Source organism: Balaenoptera physalus (genome assembly GCF_965194825.1).
Source record: "Balaenoptera physalus genome assembly, chromosome: 3".
Lineage (NCBI taxonomy): Eukaryota > Metazoa > Chordata > Mammalia > Artiodactyla > Balaenopteridae > Balaenoptera > Balaenoptera physalus.
In genome coordinates, this window is record NC_138890.1 from 96,452,342 (window position 1) to 96,457,122 (window position 4,781).

The 4,781-nt window shown below is 35.6% G+C and overlaps 1 pseudogene across 1 annotated transcript; it reads left to right on the forward strand.

Moving 5' to 3' along the window:
- Positions 1 to 574: 574 nt before the first annotated feature.
- Positions 575 to 4,464, forward strand: LOC309658961 (myotilin pseudogene; annotated as a pseudogene). Its single transcript has one exon. The product of its transcript is annotated as a myotilin pseudogene (transcript).
- The last annotated feature ends 317 nt before the right edge of the window (positions 4,465 to 4,781 follow it).

Here is a 4,781-nt window from a genome sequence, read left to right on the forward strand (position 1 = left end):
GTAGGTATGTATTCTCTTATGTTAAAAATTAAGAAATCAAAGTTCATAAAGCTTGACATGCCCAAGGGCATCCAGTTAGATCTTCTCATTCCAAAACTTATGAAATTTTATTTTATTCAGATGCACACACACACACCTTAATTAAAACATTTTTGTTCGAAACAGACTTTTAAACAGAACACTTAGTTTAAATTAACCTCTTAGGACCACCGATCTCTATGTCATATTGCTGATCTTTCACCTATCAGCATAGGAGAAAATAAATAGAATGTTTTTAAAATAAATGTTTTTCAAGGAGGCCTTGGACATTTATAAATTAAAACATCCATCACAGTATTTACAAATTCAAATAAAATGGAAACTACTGTAACCCCCAAATTATAACCCATTTGTAAATCATTTATGAGATTTAATGCATACTTCTACACACTCAAGTTATTGTTTTAAATTACATTTTAATAAGATCTAGTAGGCAATCGACTTTAAGTCCTATATGAAAGACTTCATCCTTTCTGTTTTATAAAAATTATTTTGGGGGACTTTCCTGGTGGCGCAGTGGTTAAGAATCCGCCTGCCAATGCAGGGGACCTGGGTTCGAGCCCTGGTCCAGGAAGATCCCACATGCCACGGAGCAACTAAGCCCATGTGCCACAACTACTGAAGCCCGCGCACCTAGAGCCCGTGCTCGACAAGAGAAACCACGGCACTGAGAAGCCCACGCACCAAAATGAAGAGTAGGCCCCGCTCGCTGCAACTAGAGAAAGACTGCACGCAGCAATGAAGATCCGACGCAGCCAAAAAAAAAAAAAAAAGAATTATTTTTGCCTCTACTTTGTTTAATTAGTATTATAATTCACAAGACAAACAGTGCATATAAAAACATACATTTTATGGAAAGCTCCAGCTCCTCTGGCCAGACCGAACAGCCTTCCATTCTCATCCATCCTCATCAGGGCACAGAGCAAAGATTTTCTGCCCCCTCAACAGTGAGCTCTCACATCACCATGCCTCCTCTGCTTTTCCTGCTTCTCCCTAGCAGCTTTCTGGTTCCAGCCAGAGCCAAAGGGTTACAGCCATCTATAACCAGTTTCCAGGCAGCTTCCTTGGTTCCATATTGTCACCACAGCCTGATGACAGCAGCAGTAAAATCCCTTCCACTGTGGACTCAACTATCAACAACCATCATTTGGCCAAACTGCAATTGCTAGCCCCATACCAAGCACTCCCAACCACGAAACACAAGGACCAAACATAAATAAATAAATAAATAAGCTTTGATTCAAGATTTGGAAGAGAAAACTGAAATGTAGGACAGCTTCTTCATCATGGAAATAAACAGGTAACGTCTGAGGATAAGATGTTTCACAGATGGCTGTGTTTCAAGCTCAAATAACACTGAGGCCCAAGATACACCACAGCACAACTCAGAATGTGCATGACTACAAGTTCCTAAGTCACAAGTAAGAAGTAGATCATCCTCAAAGGGAGATGTGAGTGATCAGTGTGGAATCCAGGAGAAATTTTACCCACCATGATTCATTTAAATGCTAGAGAACATGTCAAGTGAAGAAGGAAGATTCTGCAGAATGGACTTCAAAGTGAGTAGACTGCCAGCTCCTCATGTGTCATGGTGTATAAATGGAAGCTTTTTGAAAAATGATAGTGTCTTAGAAGGGTTTTCATTCACTCATCTTCAAAGTGGTCAGAGCTTCAGATTCAGGGGCTTATGCATGTGTTGCCATGAACAGAGAAGGAGAAGCCACCTTTACTGTGCAGCTGGACATCCTTGCAAAAGAACATAGAAGAACACTGATATTTACCTACAAACCACAGAGCAAAGAAGTTTTCGAGGGAGACTCAGTGAAGCTAGAATGCCAGATCTCACCTGTGCCTCCACTAAAGGTGCTCTGGAAAAGAAATCATGAAATGGTTCAGTTCAGCACTGACTGAATAAGCTGATAGCATGATAACTAGATTAGTTACTTTACTGATAAAAGATATAAATAAGGAAGATGCAGGGTGACATAGTGTCTACACACTTAGTTGCTGAAGCTAAGTTAATGAATGACTGCATATAATACCTAAGACTCTTCCAACTCCTAAGCAGTTATGGGTTCAACCAATTTTCAGCAAATATTTAGCACTTCAAAGGTTTGGATGTGAAACAAGCTTTTAACTTAGTAGGAGAGTTTCAGCATCTGGCAGCTCAATTTGGACTTTATGTAAGTGGAAAATTTGAATAACTTTACCAACATTGAAAACACAATGACTACACTGTTAGTAATATATTTGATTGAATTTTTGAAATAAATTCTTAACTATTTATAGGTTATGGTTTTAATTAGGTAATATAACTGATATACACATATATACACATGCACATATAACATTATGCCTATAATTATGTGTATAATATTTACACATAAATATAATGCCTATATATGTATAGATACATATATTTATAATATTATTTATCCCTTGACTCTTGCACATTTGAGCTACTTCTCTGGTTTGTGAAGCCTACAGAAAATCTGGGTTTATAATTGTAGATTATAAAGGTGGGATTTTAACATTAAGTTATACACATTTAACAATTGCAGATTATGAATTAATATCAACTTTAATAACACATCTAATGCTTCTAATAAAGTTTACTGGTACTGCTTTCTAAATACTGTTTAATCTATTTTCTCTTGTACTTACTAACAAGGTATAGATGATGCCAGAGTTTTAGATAAAAACTATGAGTGTTCCATAGTTTTATATCAAAAGAGAATAAAATTTGAAATATTTAAAACAAGCAACAACAAAAAAATACATTTCCTCTTACACCAAAACAAATAGCTATTTATCTAAGTGAGTTTTGTCTTCTTTCAGCTCTATTCATAATTCTCCTACTATTTTATTTTCCATCAGATTCATTTTTTTGAAGAAAATATTTTTTAGAAAGCTATATAAATTGTGCTAACTTTTGGAGTTAAGAAAGCTAACAGTGAACCCCAGAAGGTGACTAAGTATAATCACACAGTCAATAAGGCATCATCTGATTCTTAGATTTGGTTACTTATTAGAGTTATAACATCAAGATGCTACCTTTAACTTTTCTGCAAAAAATGATATATATAGTTGATTTCTTGAAATCACTAAAATATACTTTTGTTAATTTCTAATTCCTAATTCAAAATCATGCCTAACAAATAGAACAACTTACATATTAGCTGCCAGGAGAGAAAGTGAATAACGTTTTAATATTTAGTGGGTCAGTCATTATGATGCTTTACATTTATTGTCTTATTTGGCTCTTTAAAAAATCTTGCGAGATAAATGTCATCCCCACTTTACAGATGACAAATGAAGACTTAGAAAACTTAAGTCACTTGTTCAAAAGGATGTATCTATAACTGGGAGTGATAGGATTGTTTCTTGAACAATGGGTTACTTGAAGCCATACTTTCCAAATACGGTTATGATAGTTAACAACTAAAATTCAAAGGGCATTAAGACAACCAATAGATTTATACAAACTCAGTTTAAAAGATCATATTTGTAGGTAACTTATGAAGCTACCCCCAGCTTTATGAAAGGCAAGATAATCTGTTCCATTTCTTTTGGGTACAGTGGAAAAATAATAAAAGAAAAGGTGCTTTTTAAAGTGTCTCACCCTTATTGTCTCTTGTATATGAAATAGAATATCCTGTTTCTTAAACTGAAGAAGATGGAGTTGAGGTTAGGTGCACAAGGCCAGCGGCAGAGGCCAGGAGGCCTATTCAGTTTTCCAGAGCCTTTGTAAGAATGGTTAAATACACGAAATTTTCAAATAAAGATAAAATGGATGAAGGTTAGTATTAAAAGAAACCTTCACAAAGATACATGTTAGTTGCTCATTTTCAACTAAAACTTCAAGCTAAACATGAATAGACATTTCTCCAAAGAAGACATACAGATGGCCAATAGGCACGTGAAAAGCTGCTCAACATCACTAATTATCAGAGAAATGCAAATCAAAACTACAATGAGGTGCCACCTCACACTGGTCAAAATGGCCATCATTAAAAAGTCTACAGGTAGCAAATGCTGGAGAGGGTGTGGAGAAAAGGGAACCCTCTTACACTGTTGGTGGGAATGTAAATTGGTACAACCACCATGGAAAAGAGTATGGAGGTTCCTCAAAAAACTAAAAATAGAGTTACCATAGGATCCAGCTGTCCCACTCCTGGGCATGTACCCAGACAAAAGTATAATTCGAAAGGATACATGCATCCATATGTTCACTGCAGCACTATTCATAATAGCCAAGGCATGAAAACAACCTAAATGTCCACCAACAGAAGAATGGATAAAGAACATGTGGTACATATATACAATGGAATATTACTCAGCCATAAAAAAGAATGAAATAATGTGATTTGCAGCAACATGGTTGAACCTAGAGATTATCATACTAAGTGAAGTAAGTCAGAAAGAGAAAGACAAATATCATATGATATCACTTATATGTGGAATATAAAATATGACACAAATGAACTTATCTACAAAACAGAAACAGACTCACAGACATAGAGAACAGACTTGTGGTTGCCAAGAGGGAGTAGGGGAGGGGAAGGGATGGATTGGGAGTTTGGGATTAGCAGATGCAAACTATTATATATAGAATGAATAAACAACAGGGTCCTATTGTATAACACAGGGAACTATATTCAATATCCTATGATAAACCGTAATGGGAAAGAATATGAAAAAAATATGTATATATGTATAACTGAGTCACTTTGCTGTATAGC